The sequence below is a fragment of the Megascapheus bottae genome, chromosome 10 (genome assembly GCF_031878675.1).
Source record: "Megascapheus bottae isolate mThoBot1 chromosome 10, mThoBot2.hap1, whole genome shotgun sequence".
Taxonomy (NCBI): domain Eukaryota; kingdom Metazoa; phylum Chordata; class Mammalia; order Rodentia; family Geomyidae; genus Megascapheus; species Megascapheus bottae.
This window is the reverse complement of record NC_143518.1, coordinates 33,158,125-33,178,744: the sequence shown is the minus strand read 5'-3', so window position 1 is coordinate 33,178,744 and position 20,620 is coordinate 33,158,125. Positions and strand designations below refer to the sequence as shown.

General features: G+C 37.0%; 1 long non-coding RNA gene across 1 annotated transcript; it reads right to left on the bottom strand.

Moving 5' to 3' along the window:
- Positions 1 to 506: 506 nt before the first annotated feature.
- On the bottom strand, positions 507 to 6,391 carry LOC150057872 (uncharacterized). The gene is made up of 3 exons (XR_016536793.1): positions 6,332 to 6,391; positions 5,178 to 5,275; positions 507 to 600 (listed from the first exon to the last, which is right to left on the bottom strand). It is a non-coding gene; the product is annotated as an uncharacterized LOC150057872 (long non-coding RNA).
- Between the last annotated feature and the right edge of the window lie 14,229 nt (positions 6,392 to 20,620).

Genomic DNA, 20,620 nt, shown 5'->3' with positions numbered 1-20,620 from the left:
CAGTAATTCAATACCAGAGAACTAGAAGAGAGAATAAGAATAACAACTTTTAAAGGTCTCTGAACATTTGAATTTATGAGCTATAAAATTCCACCCAAAAAAGGTAAAAAATGTCAACATATAAAATGACAGACATGTTCTTCCCAAGTATTGGTCATTAATAAGAGAGATTTTCATAACTGTACACTTAGATTTGGACAATTTCTAGCAATCATACCTGTTTGGGCTTTTTTTTTTCTGTGTATGTGGTACTGAGGAACTAAACCCAGTTTTTTGTGCATGCTAGGCAAGCGCACTACTACTAGGCCACCCTTCTGGCCCCAATCCTACGTTTTCTAAATATTACAGACTCTCACTCAGTGGAAGGCACTGTGCAATGAACAAAAGAGAGGTACTATTCCCTACCTTATGAAGCTTAGAATCTAGAGGATGGAAATGAAAGTTATCAGTGATACATTTGACATTTATTTTCCACTAGTTACATTTGTGTAACACAGCCAACAGATGAGATGGTTTCAGTCCTCTTCCATGCCCATGAAATGGTTTCTCTAGTGTCTTTGACTTCTTCTCCAACTCCTTCTCTGTGAAGAGTACTGGTTCCTGTTGGAGTTGGAGTACATGAAGGACTACAGAGCAATCAGAGGAAGATGTTTCTTCAAAGATTATGAAAGCCTATCCAAGCATTCCATGTACTATTTTTTTTTCAATTTTGAACACTTTCTGGCCTTATTCTCTTCATTTCTCTTTCTCATCTATACTTTTCTTGTAGATTATTTAATCCATAGGATGTAAGGCGTGGTCCTGAGATTTCTTGTCTTGCTGTAGTCATTTGTTCTAAAGTGATCTCCTACAGTTTCCTAGTATTTACTGACACCTGGGTGATGGTTGATGGTTCCTATGTTTGTGATTCCAGCCCAGATATTAGTCTGCCTGCCTCTCCAAAGTGGTACCCACTCCCATACTTCAGCTACCACTACCTCCAGCTCAACAATTTTGCCACACCCAGAATAAATGGCATCATATAGTGTGTACATTCTTTGGAAGTTGATTTTTTTCACCCAGCACACATCCTTGGCATCTACTCATTCAGCTTGTTGCAGATACTGTTTGTCCTTTCATTTTCATGCTTGGTATGTACCAATGTTCACTTAAGCCATGGATTACTGAAAGCCATTTGAGTTTTTGGACATCGCAAACAAAGCTTCTATAAACATGTATGTACATACTTTAGTGTACCCAGATGTTTTTATTTCTCTAAAATAAATGCCCAAGAACATGATTAGTGAAGTAAGTTTATATTTAGCTTTCTAAGGAACTGCCATAAATTTCTAAGGAGATACATAATTATATAATTTCATTCTCCCATTAGCATTATGTGACTTAGTTTTCTGTGTCTTCAACTAACACTTGGTATCACTTATCTCTTTGGCAATAGATATTCTAGGGGGTATGTAATAATACTACGTTGTATATCCCTTTGTACCTCCTGGGAATAAATTGGATAAAATGACATCATTTTTTCCTGAATGGTGTGGGTATGATAATAAGGGAGCAGGAATAGAAGGGAAAACTGGGCTGATATGATGAATTAATAGTTAGTTATGCATTCACCCATTAAATATTATTAGGACTGCTTTATAATTTTACAGCTTCTTAATTGAAAAGGAAAATTTACTGAGAGAAGTACATCATCTAGGCAATATGGATATCAGTTCGAAAGATGGTTTTCTCCCAAATGGTCATCTAAAGACTAGGTAACAAAGAATACATGTACAGAAGGAAGTAAAGGAGGAAAGTAGTTTTCAGCCTCAGGATAGTGAGATCCTGGCATTGAAGGAGAGAGGCAGATAGGGTGAAGAGGGAGAGTCAGGATCCCAAATCATGTTGACAGTCAGAAAACTACTCTGCTATTTGAACTGAAAATGTTTAAGAACCTTGGATTTGAAAAACAGATTTAAAAAGGTACTCTATTGCCAATGATCTTTTTTTTTCTGTTCTCAGACTTTTTTCTTCAATATAACCTAATCATTCATGATTTTCCTACTTACTTGGTATTTTTTTTGATGTTTTACAATGGCCCAAGTGTTTTGGTATATCTTGAGACTATCTCAGTGAGTAAGACACAGACTCGTCAAAAAAGCTGGACTTTGGGTTCAGCCTCATCTAGTAAGAGCTAGAAATTATCACTATTATTTCTAAGAGAACTACTGACAAGAAAATGTGATGTAGTGCTCCTGCTATATGAGGGAGAAGATCACTGAAAGTAAAAAGGATGGAATTTTCTTTTCTACCTGAGCAAGTGGCAAACCCACAGGAAAGGAAATTGTAGTTGGGAAAGGTAAGGTTAGGAAAGTGTTCCTAATCAAGTCGGTGTTCAGGGACCTAAGATCACTAGTCTTGGCTTTTTGAAGACACAGAACTACGGAAGGGCCAGGAGGTCATAGGAGGTGGAATTAAGTAGATACCCACAATTTTATAGCCTGCCACCAAATGACAAAATTCCCCTTTCCTTCTGTATTTTAGACCTTTTATATCCAGAATTAATATTGTTTTCTGGTTATCTTAATCTATTTTTTTCTTTCAATTGCCATGGAATTTCAGCACTAGAAAGTATCACACAGAATCTTTCTGGAGGTTCACGTCTCTGGTAAGGACATTGAGGTCAAAAGGAAACAAAACACACACACACACACACACACACACACACACACACACACACACACACACACACACGCATCTCCCAACACAGCTGGGACCAAACTTCAAATCCAATTTATTTTGTTTCTTCTACTATCCCTCCTCTTCACTTTTTAGCCTCCACACAACCCCCCTCTTTTCAGGCTATACTTAAAATCTCCCTAGGGTGCTAGATAATACTTGTGTATTCAGACTATTTTCATATCACATACTTTTTCCCATGAAAATTTCCTCTTTCAGATGTGACCTGAGGACCTCAGACTGGATTCATCAACTGATCCCTGTGGCACCTTAAAAAGCAGTACTCCCCAGGGAAATGCAAGTCCCAAGCCTGCAGGGACTCAAGGCTGCATTCCCATCAGTCCCCAACTCTCTCAGCAGGGCCAAGATGCAAGCACATTTCATTCCATGGTGAGGGAACTATTTATGCCTGTAGCCAGTCTGGTTTCCTCTAATGTCATTACAACCTTTGCGGTTGGAATCCATTCCTAGACAAATTAATTGTTGGCTTTGAATAGTTTTAGAGAAGAAATCCAACTCCTTTCTCAGGGTACTGTTCTGGGAAAACTTTAGCTTCCTGAAGATTATATTTCAGATGATATCTAGGAAGAAACTTACCGAAATGATGTCTTTCCCTCAGAATTTAGTAGTGTTTGGGTAAGAGATGGCTATAAATCTAGAGTAAATAGAGATGGTTTAAGGGTGACAAAGCCCTCTCATCTTCTGTATCTTTGTCTTTCTATTATTACCTTTCAGGTTCCTAAGGATATAGCAGTAAAAAATACGCCTATGTAGCTGGACCCTGATGGCTTATGTCTGTAATCCTAGCTATTGAGGAGGCTGAGATGTGAGGATCATGGTTCAAAGCCAGCCTGGACAGGAAAGTCTGTTAGACCCCAATCAACCACCAGAAAACTGGAAGTGGAGCTGTGGTACAAACTGGTAGAGTGTAGCCTTAAAACACAAAAACTCAGGGACAGGGTCCCTGAGTTCAAGCCCCACGATCCACAAAAGAAAAACAACCAAAAAAAAGTGGCCAGGTTTGTACATGATTTGGAAAAGATAAAAGCTTCTGTCTGCTAAAAAGAATTCCCCTCTCCACTGACATTCCTTTTGGTTTGCCCTTATAACTTCCTCTACTCAATATGTGCCTTGGATTATTTAACTGAGACTCCTAGCCTCACATATCTTAAAACATGTAAAATTGCTACCATAACGCTAGACGAAGGGCCAAGATATTCTCTGTATATTATGTGAAGTTGAGGATGATATCTTGTTTTGTTCACTTGATGAAAATATTTTGAACTGCAAGGTTCCATCAAGTTCTGTGTTTGAAAGAGTATGTGTGATAGCCAGGCACTGGCTCACTCCTATAATCCTAGTTATTCAAAAGGCTCAGGTCTGATGATCTCTGTGAGAAGCTAGTCCAGGCAGAAAAGGCCAGGGGACTCATATTTCCAATTAGTTACCAAAAAGCTGGGAGTGGGGTTATGGGTCAAATGGTAGACTGCCAGCCTAGAGTGAAAAAGCTAAAGGATGGTGTCCAGGTCCCGAGTTCAAGCTTTGGTGTTGGCTCTTGCATGCACTCACACCCAGATAACATAAGTCACAATTCTATGGTCCCCGCCTTTCAAGAGTCAAAGAACTCATAGTCTGCGGACAGTTCTGTGCACATGCTTGCACTGCCGTGTAGTAAATGATTCTAATGAAGGAAATCCTGGCTATGAAAGAGAACACCAATATCACTGAAGATGAGGAGAGGATCATATGATCCCTGACTCTTAAAAGCCAAGAGGCATGTATTGTATGATTCCTGGGAATGGAAGCTGTTTTCCAAGATTCGTTAGAATGATACATTTTGCTAACGGCCTGCTAAGAAGCTTATGCTAGCCTAACTAGAATGAAGGAAATTTAGAGGCAGATGTTACAAGAAATGAAAAGGGAAAGAGATTCTCCTTTTACTACCTTGATTCTGGGAAGTTATCTGATAGGAAGTTATATAGGCCAAGGTTTATGTAGGCCAAGCCTAGGACAAAGCTGCTCTCTAGACTTCATTAATCTGCACATACTAGTCATCAATGTGATGCCCTTTGATCTTCCCTCTGTGGTTCCTTTAGATCTGACAGCTCTTTTGACTTTTCTCCTTCACATATACCAAAAAATTTTGCTCTTGCTTTCCAGCAACCTCTTGAATAATGAGTGCCTTTGCATCTCTCTGCTTAGACATTCTTAACATTCACGTCCCCTTTTCTGTGTCACTTTCCCTGGTTCTATATAGGAAGGTGAGTTCATTCTCCACTCTTTAAGAGACCTTGAACCACGGTCCTAGGATTACATAGAAAAGATACAGGGTTGCTTCCTTTTTTTCTGGTCCACAGAACTCTGTTCTCATCCACTTACTTCAAGTACTCTCTTGTTTCTCATGCATGGAGGAACAGTTTTCTAAAGTGAGGTGGAGGGAGACAATTCACACTTCTTACCTTATGTTGTTCAAGCATTTTGTATCTCCAACTCCTTCCCAAAAGTTTGGGGAAAACAAAAAAGCTCAGGACCAGAAGACCTTCTCTGGATTGAGGAGCTGATAATATCAAAAGGGTAAGGTTCATATTTCAAAAACATTTTACTGTCTTTTTCTCTTATTAATCTTTGCATTCCTATGGGAAGGGTATTGTATCTTATCTAGCTATTTTATCTCTCCCCTCTTCTTGAATTTAGGCTCTTAAGGGAAATAATATTGAATGAGATGAACCAGATGAAAGCAAATAACTGACTCAGCATAATGGAGCTAACAATTTAGTAGTCCAACTAACTGACATGGTTAGTGCTGAAACCGATCGAGGAGCTCATGTTCTAGGGGAAGAACTAAATACTGTGTGGTTCACTATATATTTTTTGCCAGTCTTGGAGCTTGGACTCAGGGTCTGAGCACTGTCCTGGGCTTGCTCAACGTTAGAGCTCTACCACTTGAGCTATATAGGACCCCTTCCACCTTTTTCTATGTATTTGGTACTGAGGAATCAAACCTGGGTCTTCGTGCATGCTAGGCAAGCACTCTACCACTAGGCCAAACTCCTGGCCCCTGGTTCACTAAATTTTACTCATACTTCCTTATGAAGTATTTAGTCAATTTACACATGTAATGTTAATACTTTAGTAGTCATTTTAATAACAGTACAGCAGCCTACCTGTCAGTATCTATTCTTGTTGTAAGATCCTACATTTCTACACAATCTAGGATGGTTTCTGTTTAAATAGTTCTCTGCAGCCAGTATTCTAGGATTCTGTATTTGGTATCAAGAAGTTGATCAGTATTTCACAGGCATGGATCTAGGCGTGGTAAAGCATGGTCTCTGAGGGTTACCATACTATTCTATGCCACCACATATTAACATCATATTTGAAAACCCCCAATTACAAATTACCTTGCATGATTATTCAAATGCCACAAAGACAGCTCTCACTGCATCTTGAGACACTCTTCTCAGAACACACTGATTGTTAAACCTTTTCACATCACTTCTTGTGATTTCAAAATCCCACTCACCATTGACATTTCCATGAGCTAGAGCTCCCTGAGTTTCCTTGGTGTGAATCCTTACTGAACAAAGTGGAGGAGTTGGTTCTATAAACTAACCTCAGTGGAATGTCAGTATTCCACACTTTCCAACTAAGCTTTTTATTCTCAGATGTAAACACTGCAACTACGTTTCTCACCTAGGTTAAAATCAGACCAGGGTTGAGTGAGATCAAATCTGAACATGCTTTAATGTTGTAATAGATTAATGCTACTGGTAACTTATCAAGTTATATAAGAATTGGTAAAGAGAATAAAGACCAAAGAGCACAGACTACATATAAATAGAACTCACGAAATGAAATTATATTTCATAATTTTTTTGTTTATGTACCATGGATAATATTCTGAAAACAATACTTCTTAAATAACCTAGTGGTGCCTGCTCTCTATAAATTTTATTATTCATAGACATGCATTATGACCATATTTGGCAAGCCAACCAAAGGGTGAATATTAAATTTTCTTCTACAAAAAGATTAGTTTATTCTCAGGTGCTTTATATATAAATAACTATATTTTATCTCACCCAACTGGCTTTAATTCTTTAGTTGTTATGAATAATATTTGTCAAATGTTTTCCCAGCATCCTAAAGTTGCCATAGCTGTTCTAGACAACTAGAATGTTTTATCTGCTCAGGTTCTATTAGAGAAAAAAATTGTATACACGAAATACTAAAAATTTTAGTCGTAAGATTATTAGACTTGGGGGCTGTGGGGGGGGGGAAATGGGTACCAAGACATGTGAAAGGGTATCAATGTATGTGAATTAATGCACCTTCTATCTGGCAAATATCATGTAACCCTTTTACTAATTACAATAAAAAAAAAGATTATTAGATTTACCTACTTTTTTTTTGCCAGTCCTGGGCTTAAGCTCAGGGCCTGAGCACTGTCCTTGGACTTTCTCAAGGCTAGAGCTCTACCACTTGAGCCTCAGCACCACTTCTGGCTTTTTTCTATGCATATGGTAACGAGGAATCGAACCCGGGTCTTCATGTATGCTAGGCAAGCACTTTAACCACTAGGCCAAACTCCCAGCCCTAGACTTACCTACTTTTAAGAAAACAATTGTTCTAGACATAAATAATACTTAATACATAAATAATACATAAATATCTATCTTTGGTATACTACCATGCCTGAACTTTCTGTCTTCTTATGCTTTAGCATTTGAGATTTTGCTCCTGGGAAGATGGCTCACCCAGACCCTGCTAATTACTAGAGAAAGGAAACTGCCCAGCATGGGTACCCTTGATATAGAAATCTGTCAATTGAGAGCCCTTAACCCGAACTGTTTGTTGTATCCACTTCTACTACCTGGCCAAAACTTGTTCTTCCCTAAAACACCTCAGACATGGGTCTTATCATCTGGGTGAACTGTTTTACGCCATAGGTCAAGAAAATTCAAGTGATCCAATCCCAAACCTATGTATTGTACTTAAGCATTTTTTCCTCAGAAAATCAAGAAATCCTCTGGGCCATGCTCCTCTTTCTTTCTGCTTTCTGACCAACTGTGTTTCTTCACAGGGCCCTACATTTTGTGGCTTGAATTTCTAGGTGTCTGTTAGGCTAAGTTTCCTCTTTTTTGACAAATGTTTCCATGCCTTCTTTGATCATACTTGATTAAAAACAAATCACAATTTGGTTATTTGAAATTGGATAGGGAAGGGGGGAAAACCAAGACGGGGGGGGGTGGAGGGGAGGGTAATGGGGACCAAGACATGTGAAAGGGTATCAATATATGTGAATTAATGCACCTTCTATCTGGCAAATATCATGTAACACTTTTATTAATTACAATAAAAAAAGAAAAAAAAAGAAAGTGATGCTGTGCAAAAATGTTCATTGCAGCACTATTTACCACAGCAAAGATATGGGATCAACCCAGATGTCCCTCAGTTGATGAGTGGATCAACAAGATGTGGTATTTATACACAATAGAATGCTATGCTGCTCTCAGAAAGAATGACATAGCCCCATTTGTAAGGAAATGGAAAGACTTAGAAAAAATCATATTAAGTGAAGTAAGCCAGACTCAAAGGAACTTAGGCTCAATGGTTTCCCTCATTTGTCATAATCAGTAGAAACCTTGGGCTCTACTAGCAGAGATTTACAATAAAACAAAACCTAGATACATAAGGCCATATAGTATGACACTAAATGTAAGGACCTCCAGGACATAGAAACAAAAGCCATATAATGAGTGATTGTTGTCCTTAATGTACTATGTTAGCTCTCATAACCCTTGGTTGTTGGGGCCTGACCTCCATCTCTGAGGCCTGATTCTGGCTCAGCTGCAATTAAAGGGCTTTGGCCAGGCATTCACTCCTTGCATACCTCTCTTAAGGCATCTCTGTGTAGGTGACACTATTGAGCCCCCCGCAGCTTCGCGGGTCTCTAAGCAGTGCAGGTCTCGCGTGCTTTCCTGCACCTGTCCCGCCCAGTACCTGAAAGCCCCACCCAGACTCTTAGTGGTAGCACGGTGGCCCTCTTCCTATTGGCTAGCTTCCCAGTTCCCACCTTCTCCTACCCCAACAGTATATAACTAATTGTCTGACACAATAAAGAGATGAGAGATCATCAGATCAGCAGAGATCAGCAGAGAGATCTGATGCGCTTTCATGGTTAACACTGCTTCTGACTCAGCATGGTTTTTTCTTCCCCGGTAATTGGGGGAGGGCTGGGTCAGTGATACTTACCATCTCGCTCGGCTCCAGGGGGAATACAGGCTGGCCCTGTGTGTCCCTCCCCGTTCCTGAGTTGCTGCCCCAGAGAGAAGCAACACTTGGTTATCTCATATTGTTACAATATTTCACCTTGTTGTCTGATATAATGGATATATGCATATTTGATCATTTGAAATTGGATAGATAATGGGGGGGGAAACAAGACGAGGGGTGGAAGTGGGGGGAGGAAAATGGGGACCAAGACATGAGAAAGGGTATCAATGTATGTGAAATAATGCACCCTCTATCTGATGAATACAATGTAACCCTTCTATTAATTACAATAAAAATATATGAAAAAAAAAAACAAAAAACAAATCACAGGGGCTGGGAGTTTGGCCTAGTGGTTAAAGTGCTTGCCTAGCATGCACGAAGACCCGGGTTTGATTCCTTGGTACCACATAACATAGAAAAAGCAGGAAGTGGTGCTGAGGCTCAAGTGGTAGAGTTCTAGCCTTGAGAAAGTCCAAGGACAGTGCTCAGGCCCTGAGCTCAAGCCCAGACTGGCAAAAAAATAAAAAATAAAATAAAATAAAAACCAAAAAACCCCCAAATCACAGATATATTTCAAACAAGATCACATAAGTTAGTAATAAAACATACATGGCTAAGACCTCAGGGACTAGATAGCTAGAGCTTTGGGTTTTCTACTACACTCATGTGGCATCCTTTTTGTAGTTCTCCAGGGATGAAGTCCTCTGCAGAGAGGATCAATTAAGACCATGAAGATGAATGACTTTTCGAAAATAGTATTTTTGAGGAGAACAGTGAAAAGAGATGACATTGATCAAGATTCATTTTATTTACAAACTAGCTTGTTGAATGATAACTCCTTTGTACAACTACTTAATGGTATTAAATATATATATGTAAAACAGTATTTTTAAGGTACTATGGGGTATATCCATAAACATCCTGACAATGTTTATGAGTGTGCATTCTTGGGAAAAGGTTAATATCAAATTAGTCTGGTGCTACAGATAGGTATCTGCTCATTTGCTGTTTCTTCTTGACTAATGGGTATCTATGAGAGACATTGTGCTAAGTACAAGAAAATATATAGAGGTTTTCAGACTGAATAATACATTTGGTTCTCTTCAACATATTAAGACTAGAGGAGAAGTCACTACAGGATTGTATAGGCCAGAAAAGTCCATTCTACTGGGGACAGTTTGATGCAACAATGTACTCACATGTTTTGTATAAATACATTGGAAACCAATTTGATATTTTTGTCCAAGTGTAAATGAAAATATCAAAGTATGTGTCTGTATACCTTAGAGTGGCACACACATTGATATGTATGTATAGGGTAAAAGAATCTTGAAGTTTTTGTGCTCCCATGCCTTAGAATATTAACAAAAGTTATCTATTTCCTAACTGGGTCCTGAAAGGTTCTTCAGTAGCAGAGGATTAGGAAAATCTCTAAAAATTATCTTCCTGAGGGACACTATGAAGCCTGGGACCCATGTAATGAGTTACAGCAATGAAAATGAACTCTACATTGTTCTTGAAGGATTTGTCATGATGAAAGTACAGGAGATCAAAACAATTATAAAAAGTCACTGTCAAGGGGCAAACAACAAAAATGAAGCAAAAATAGAAGTAGATATATTTATTCCTGGATGTTGGTAAGATCAAGATTCTTTGACTAAAGCTGAAGGCTTAAAGATTTGAATCAGCTTGGGATTTTTAACACAAAAACATTGGGTTTATTATTAATGTCATTTCATCTCTATGCACCTTAAGGTTACAGGACCTGGAGATGTCTTAGGGAGAGATTCGACTGCATATTAATTTTCTTGCTTTGTCATCAAACACCATCACAGAACTAGTGTGTTTTAAATTTCATTCAATATATGGAAAGAAAAAGATGCTGGAGCCTTGAAATAGCTAGTATAACAGATAGTAATGGAACAGCAAATTTTCTCTTGGTCTTCTAACTTCTGGCCTACACCACTGGCTTCTGTGTGCTTTGTTTTTGAAATGGTGTCGAGAAGATAAAAACACCATGTGATCATTTATCTGCATATATAAAGTCCTGACTTGACTTTCTTGCTTTTCTAGAATGAATTGAATGGATGAAACATTTAATACTATATAAAGTCTGTCAAATCAACTGGAGAAAGGGTCCTGATCTTAAGCAATAGCAGTTAGCTAGGTCATCTAGTATCAAATTCTATAGTTATTGTTTACCAGCATATAATCATTTAGAATGTTGTGAATAAATATATATAGAGAGAGACATATATATTTTTTCAGTTACTCTTCATAATCTCTTTGAGCTATTTGTTTTTGTTGTTGTTGGTTAGATCTGGAGGTCAAACCCAGCATCTTATGAGTTTAAGTAAGTAGTCTAATCCCACGTGTGCATACATTCTTAACAGAGCTCCTTGGCTTTGCCTAGAGTATTACAAAGACCCAATCACCCTCTAACTAGTCTGCAGAAACTTTGGAAAGTGAATTATCTGTTAAGAATTGAGATTAGCGTTCACACGTGTAATCCTAGCCACTTATGAGACTGAGGTCCAGAGGAACACAGTTTCAAGCCAACCTGGGGAGAAAAGTCTGTGCTATTTCATCTCCAAAGTAACCAACAAAAGGCCTTGCTGAAGGCACATCCCAATCTGAAGTAGTAGAATTTCAGTCAAACAAGCAATCCTGAGATTCAGAGTTCAAACCTCAGTACCAAAAAAGGGAAAGACAGAAAGAGACAAGGGAGAGATAAGAGGGAAAGGAGGGGGGAGAAAGGAAACTAGGAGTAGAGGAAGAGGGAAAGAGAGATTACTGAGAAAATGAAAAGAACTAAGAAAGCTATCCTGCCAAAACATTTTTTTAAAAACTGAAGTTTTCATCATTAATGAAATGCTTGCATCTGTTATTTGGATGTTTATCTTCCAAGTATAGCAAAAAAAAAATCACAAATTCTCCAGGGAATTGCACATTTAAATTTCCCATAAACGTCTCCTTCTGAGAAAAGATTTTATCAAATCAGATGATGAGAAAAAGAAAACATTCATCTAAATGTGTAAAAGCAGTCTAGGTCATAGTTCTTGTTTTCTTCAAGTTTATTCATTCTTAAGTTATAATATAGCTTTATTAAAGTAAAAATAAGCTTTATTAAATTTCATCCATCCTAATTAGTAAATTGTGTCTCTTTGTATTTTCTCATTCAGTTTACAATAGAATTGTGGATATCGTTGAGCCTTTCAAAGAACAAAGTTTAGTTTTATCTTTTTTGGGTGCAGTACTAAAGATTGTGTTTATTAGGTAATCATTCCACAACCTGAACTATTCATTTCTTCAGTCTCAGTTCATAGGCCCTCTCTCTTTCTCTCTCCACTCTTTTTTTCTTTTTTTCCATATATTTTTAATTGGAATTAATAGAAGGGTTACATTATATTCACCAGATAGAAGGTGCATTACTTTACAAACATAGATACCTTTTCTCATGTCTTGGTCCCCATTTCCCTCCCCCAAACCCCATCCTTCATCTTGTTTTCCCCCCTTCCCTATCCTATTTCAAATAACCAAATAAGCATATAGACAATATATCAGATAACAAGGTAAAACACTATAACAATATGAGATAACCAAGGAACAGCAAAAGAGATGAGAGATAACATAGTACATTAAGGACAACCATCACTCATTATATGGCTTTTGTTTCTATATCCTAGAGGTCGTTTCATGTAGCCTCATACTATATGGACTTATTTATCTACGTTTTGTTCTATTGTAAATCTCTGCTAGGAGAGCCCAAAGTTTCTACTGATTATGACAAATGAGGGAAACCATGGAGCCTATGTTCCTTTGAGTCTGGCTTACTTCATTTAATACGATTTTTCTAATTCTTTCCATTTCCTTATAAATGGGGCAACGTCATTCTTTCCAACAGCAGCATAGAATTCCATTGTGTACAAATACCACATCTTGTTGATCCACTCATCAACTGAGGGACACCTGGGTTGGTTCCATATCTTTGCTATGGTGACTAGTGCTACAATGAACATCATTGTGCTAGTGGATTTAGTATGTCTGTGTTGCTGGACATTTGAGTAAATGCCAAGTAGTGGAATTGCTGGGTCATAGGGGAGCTCTATCCACTCTTTACCTTCTTTCTTTTCCTCTCTTTCTCTCTCCACTCTTTACCTTCTTTCCTTCCCTCTTCCCTCCTACCCATCTTCTCCTTTCCTTCCTTCCTCCTTTTCTCTCTTCCTTTCTTCCTTTTTTTGCCTCTCTCTCCTCTTTTTCTCCCTTTTCTTCTTGTTCTTTTTGATGATCTTCTTCTTCTCCTTCTCCTTCTTGTTCTGTTGTTGTCCTTGCTTTCCTTCTTGTTCTTACTCTTCCTTTTGTTCTTATTCTTGGTGTTGTTTTTCTTCTTCTTGTTGTTCATCTGCTGCTCCTCCTTCTGCTTCTCCTTCTGCTCCTCCTCTTCTTCCATCCTCCTCAGCCTCCTCTTTCTCCTCCTCCTCACTAAGTTTTCATTTGGATATTTTTTTCATTGGGTTTGATTCTGCTTTTCTCATTTTAGCTTAGGCTTTGGATATGATGCCTCACCACCTTTCTATAATAATTTTTAAAACATATTCATTTCTTCCTTAATAATGGCTTGAGCTATATCTAGTAAATCATTATGTTTTTCTTATTTTTTTCACTTAAAATAATGATTTCCCTTGTAATTCCTTCTTTGATCCATATATATATATATATATATATACAAGCATGTTATATAATTTTTAGATATTTGGAAATTTTCCAGATTTCTATTTATAGATTTTAATTTAATTTTTATGGCTAAAGAACATATGTGAAATTCAAAACAATTTTGATGTATGATACTTTTTCTGAAGCCCTGCACGTCATCTATTGGAGACTGTTCCAAAAAGACTTGAAAACCATGTGTATTATAGTATTTTGGTGATTGTTCTGTAGGTGCTTTTGCTTTGATTTGGTTGATAGGTTATTAGCAGTTTCTTTACTAGATGTGACTATTTAGTTGCTCTATCCATTATTGAAATATAAAGCTATTAAGCCACATAACTCACCTTTCTCTTCTGTTAATTCGTTTCAGTCATGTTTTCAGAAACCTATTTAGGTATGACTATGTTTTAACTTGTTATGTATTTGATTTGTGGACCCTTATGAAATGTCCTGGGAATGCTTCAACTCCAGGGTTGTCCACCTATTTTGTATGCGATATTTGTCTTTCAGAAAAAATTTCCATTTACTAGAAAATATTGAAAAATATTTTTTATTGACTTTAATTGTACAAAGGAGTTGCTGTTCAATAAAGCAGTTTGAGTACAGTGTGTCTTGATCAGTGTCACCCCTTCCAACATTCTCACTCAACCCAACCGACCCAGCCCTTCTCTCACTCTTCTTAATCTTGTAGGGTAGTTACTGATATTTTTTTGCTATTTAACACAAAGAATTTGTGAAAAAAATGTATCTTGATCTGTCATCGGTTCAACATGTTCACCTTCTATTATTTTTTTTTAATTTTGTGGTATGTACAAGGAATTCTTGACTGCTTTCTCTCCCTTTCCCCTTGTATTTGTGTGATTTGATTTACATTTTAGATATAAAAGGTATCTTGAAGAGTAGTTATATCTAAAATCTGAGAACAGTCAGATTCACCACTATCTGCCCCTGAAGATGAGCCATACATTTTTCTTTGTATTACTCTCAATATTTGTTCAATGTTGGACATTAACTAGGAGTTCTGGCTGTAGATTTTTCTCTTTGAGGGTGATGCTTATTACTTTGCTTGTTCAATATCTTGCCTTGAACTAAATTTGGAGTCTGGTTTTCTGGAATGTATAGTTTATGTTGTCATTGGTTTTTTTCTTATTATATTTAAGCTCATCTTCTTTGTATTTATCCCTGAGTCTTCATAGCTTAAGACTGAGCTAAAAATGTGCCAGAAATTGTACTTAACTATCTTAAGCCAACAAAGTTTTCAGCCTCTGATGATGGATTTATGTGTGAGTTGATATATAATGATCTTTTTGTCTGGTTCCTGGCACAAAGTTCCTGAAATGTTGGGAATTTCCTGAATAATGGGAATATATGAAACCATTATTGTGATCACATCTGATATTCTGCTAATGAAGTATCCAGTTATTTGCCAGATAGTCTCAAGACAGAGTTAGACTCAAATGTTAAGTGTTGGAACATTCATCTAAATTCAGAGACAAGGTGTAAGCTGGAGACTGTATGTAAAGAAATCTTGATTTCTAGGATGAGGTTTGCATCCACATGTCAGGAGGGTGACACGCCCTAACTCCATGGGGACAGAAGCTGTTATTCTCAGATTTCATTCCAGACTTTTCCTGTCTACTTTTCATCTTATTGTTGACTTATACCCTTGATAAAAACACATGTAGGGGAATCTAGTTCTCTTGCCATTCTAACAAATTATGAATATGAAGGGGGGATGCATGAGGACTCCTAAATTTAGCTCTTGGTCCAAAGGACAGGCAGTCTGAAGCTTGAAATCTGCATGTGGAATGGGAGTAAGGACCCAAGACTTTTACATGGAGGAGCTGATTCGAGCTAGTGTTGCTAGGTAGGGTCAGGATAGAGTTACATATCCAGATGTCAGAACATTGGTTATTGTCAGAAAACACTTCACAGCTTTAAAATATATTCAAGCTTCAACTTTTAAATGTTTTTCCCTATATTTTACAAACCATTAGACCTTCCCACATCCTCTCTGTGCATTCAAGCTCCATCAGCTAGTGATATACAGTTGGCTTGAACCCATTCTAGTCTGTTACTCAAGGCCTCCTCCAATCAGGTTAGGATAGGAATGATTTTAGCAATGCCTAGCTCTAGATTTCACTGTTAAATCTCTGTGTAGTCTTTTCTTTCACCAGGTTTCAAAACTCTATCCTCCAAGGAAATAGGGTATATATACACAGTGGTATTGTACTTATCCCCTAGAAAGACCCAGAAAAAATTAAATGAAGAAAGTGAGGCCCAGAAAGATACAGGTTGCAATGTGGAAGCTAGAGTTAAGTTATAAACTTATGAATAAATACATTGGGTGGTATGTGTGTGTATATAAATCTATTAAGTGAAATATGATAGATTTAAGGGAACTCAAGTGTGTAATTCTTTAGAAAGGCAAAGTCTAAGTTCAACAAAATAAACACCAGGAAGCTAGTATTTGAAAGGGGTAGGGTGGATCATACGGAGAGAGGCAGGGAAGAGGAGAAATAGGGGAGCATTCAGTGAACAATTTAATGTACATCCTACCAATTGAAGGAAGCAAAAGAAGGCGACAGTTGGGAAGGATGAGTGAGAATGTTGAAAGGGGCGACAATGATCAAAATGCATTGTGCTTTGTGCAGTGGCCAGTTCTTTGTATGGCTACTCAAAGGTAATAAAGTATTTATATAATATACATATATGTACACACAGATCCATACATGGTAATTAATTGCAATGTAAATTAATTTATACACACATAAAAGTTTTACCCATTTTTCTGTTTTATTCCTAATAATTATTCACACTGGATGCCATGTATCTGTTTTTCTATAATTATTCCAATTCAATAAAAATTCAATGTTTTCCAAAAATTCTCTTGAATCACACTGTTTTATTCTTGCATGTTTTGTTATATTTATCAAGCATTCCACTTAACCAGCAGTCATTTACAAAAATGACTCTGATTCGATCTTAATTTGACTTTTTCTTTTGGTAATGTCTCATTTTGCCTTCCATCGTTTTTCCCTCCTCTACTCTCTACCAACTAAATTTTCATTGTCTTTAAGTTCTTTATATTTTTAGCCTTGTGTTTGTGGTACCATGTGCAAATTATTATTTTTAGGGTTCTTTTTCATGAGGGAGGCATACATATTCCACCTTTGACTTTCATTTTTTATAGTAATATATATATATATTCTTTGTGCTGTTTATAGTCATCTTCAATCAGAAAATCTGTCACTTGTACAAGTGTGAAAATAGGGTCAATTTAAAGTAGATTACAGTTTAAATTTAACTACTATCTCAGAATATTTTTCTCCCCAATATTCCTTACTTCTGTTTCCAGATCATTACAGGTTTCCATTCTTTCCTGTTATAAATAAGAAATTAATACAGATCATACTGAACCTGTGTTTGTCACAGGATGTCTAAGGAAGAAATTTACTGATTTGGGTCAACAGCTCCAAGATTGCTTGCTTTATCATCTTTACTCTGTGTCAATTCCAGGCAATTTCTCTAGTTGAAAAGAAAATACAAAGATACAGGCCCATAATCCTAGCTACTCAGAAGGTGGAGATGTGAGGAACATAATTTGCAGCCAGCAAGAGAAAAAAAAAGTCCATCAGACTTATCTTTAATTAACCACCAAAAAGCAGGACATGGAACTTTGATTCAAGTAGTAGAGGACTAGCCACAAGGAAAAGAAAAAAAAAGTTCCCAGGGCAGGCACAAATGAGGAAGAGAAAGTGGGAGAGAGGGAATAGGATAAAAAAAGAATAGGAAGGAGGAAAAAGAAAAGAAAAAAAGAAGAAAGAGGAAGAGGAGGAAGAGAAGGAGAAGCAGGAGGAAGAAGAGGAAGAGGAAGAAATGGAGGAGGAGGAGGAGGAGGAACAGGAAGAGGAGGAGGAGGAGGAGGAAGAGGAGGAGGAGGAGGAGGAGGAGGAGGAGGAGGACCATTTGCCTGTGAAGTTTAACATCCGGTGAACTCCTGGCTCTACTTCCTATAAATTACCCCCCTTATATAACATATGCCATATTTGGAGAGGGCACCGATCTATTTCCCCCACTTCAAGACCTCATTGCAGTGGTCCTTCTATTTATTTGGATGGTCTGAATAAACTCTTCTTCAAAAAATACCCTGGAACACTTATTTTTCATTGGAAACTCTGACTCACATTAATCCAACCTTGAGAAAGTCAATTTTTCTAAACTTTCCCTTTCACATCTTAAGATGCTATGGTTCAGCTGACTGTTAGCTGACATTTAGGTCCCCTTGTGATCTGAAATTCTGATTATGCAATTCCATTATTTTTTTGGCTCAGTTTAGCTAGAAACCATTTCATATTTACTCTCACAAACAACATCTGACCATTATCTCCTTCTATACAGCTCTTGCCAGAACTACTGCACAAATTTCTTTATGGCTTAATAAGCCAGTTAGCTCAATGTATTTATAAAGATGTCTCTTTAGAATAATCAAATTATGCCCTTATTTGTTTCCAGCAGAGGTTTATTTATTCCCATATAATAAATCCTACATTAATATATTTTCCCTCTCTTGGCAATCAGCCCTACTGAAATATGTTTTCCAGAAATATCTGCAGGTTATACACAGAAAAATAAACTTTTCAACAATGTTACATTTAAGGCTTTCATAGTTGGAATAATATGAGTTCAAATAAAAAGTTGCTTTGCCCAATTCTCTTACATAGTTCCACTAAGTAATCTGCATAACTGATATTAATCAAAAACATTTAACTTATAGTTAATATAGTGCCAAAATGGCTATTATAATAATAAGAAATATCATTTTAATAGAATTCTTTGGGTTTAAGATTAGGAAGAAAAAGTCAAAATTCTGCTAAAAAATTGCAACCATTAGCATTTAATAATTTAAAACAACAGTAGTTTGAGTGTTGTTTTCTCATTCCTTATACTTTTTATTGGTTTAACCAACAGAGTTAAAACAATTCTTCCATGGAGAGATCTCCCAGTGCTACAGCTAAGTTTCATAGCACTCAGTCTGAAAAGGAGAAGCCAAGCCACTAAAAAAATGAAAGGAAAAAATGTTGAAAACAAGCAAGAAAAAAGTCTCTCTCTCTCTCTCTCTCTCTCTCTCTCTCTCTCTCTCTCTCTCTCTCTCTCACACACACATACACACACACACACCTCACACACACATTCTTCTGTGGGATTATTTAAAAATCTCTAGCATAGCTTTATTATTTTAATGCAATGTGAATTCCCAAGGATAAAGCTGTACCAATGTAGTTACTTTGCAAATCAAATAGAAATAATTTGGAAGTGTTTAGGGTTGGACTTATTTCTGGATCCATTCATAATTCTTCTAAAAAAATAACTGTGTAGGGCCGGGCGTTTGGCCTAGTGGTAGAGTGCTTGCCTAGCATGCACGAAGACCCAGGTTCGATTCCTTGGTACCACATACTTAGAAAAAGCCAGAAATGGTGCTAAGGCTCAAGTGGTAGAGCTCTAGCCTTGAGAAAAATCCAAGGACAGTGCTCAGGCCGTGAGCTTAAGCCCAGGACTGGCAAAATAAAATAAAATAAAATAACTGTGTAGTCCTTAGTATCAGGAGGTCCAATGCAAAATAGCAATCTCATTTGTGGGATGGATACACAGATTGTGTGTGAAGTAGACTAAATTTATTTAGAGGAGAAAAATACCATGTATTCAGGTTCCATTAGCCATGCTATTCAGATAATATTGGTATCATCTACTTTTACCATTGACTTGTAGGCTGGCAGTAAGTAACTGACATTAGTAATCTGCAAAATATGTTGCAAGGGAAAACAGAACCCCTCTTTTTAGTTTGGCTTCTCCATTTATTAATGTGGATAATTTTTCTTCATTTCAAATAGCACTTGAATGAAACATATTTTCAACAAAGGTTCAATTGTTTGTAAAAGAAATCTAAGCAAAAAAAAAGGAAATGTTAAAATATACAAGCCTACAAAATGCACCCCAAACTTGCACGTGATCTTATCTCAGGAGGAAATGGCATGAAACAATTTTGATTATCATGTATTGCATAGAAAATGTTTTATTCTGCCTTTTCAACTTTTTTTTTTTAACAGAGAATGTAGTTTAATAGGAGCCTTTGCTTCGGGGACTTGGACTAAAAAAAAAAGGAGGTTAGACTTAAAACTAAAAGTAGAAAAATAAGCAATTCTATTTAGTGATTCTGGATGAAAAAATAAATTATACGAGCTTAAAAACAGAAGCTTGAGCTATCTTCACAAATCCTCAGATTCCAGCCTCCTGGGTAGCTAGGATTACTTATAGGCATGAGCCACTGGACTTGGGTTCAGTCATGCTTTTAAGCTTTAAGTCAAATTCTTTGATAAAAGTAATTGTGTGAAGGGTTTACCCATTCTATTCTTTCATGTGGCACTCTTAATTTTCTAGCAGAATTTTTTCCAGTCACTATTTTTTTTAATTTTAATGTATAGAGGGATTACAGTTATAGTCACCAGATAGAAGGTGCATTACTGCTCACACATTGATACCCCTTCTCATGTTTTTGTCTCCCTACCCCCTTCCCCTCATCCTTTTCTTCCCTTTCCTTTTCTTATTTCAAATAAACAAATAAACATATGTATAATATACCAGGTAACAAAGTCAGATACTGTAAGAATATGAGATTAACCAAAGGCAACAAAGGAGAAGAGAAAAGGCATAGTACATTAAGAACAACAATCACTCATAATTAAGCTCTTGTTTCCATGTCCTGGAGGTCCATTAATCCAGTTGGTATTTTTAAGACTGAAGTTGCTCTAATAGTTGAGTGACAAGCTGAGATTAGCCTCAACTAAATTCATGTCTAAAAGATTTAGCTTGGTGAAGGGGAAGGTCACCTTTATCTAATTGGAAATAAATCTGAGAG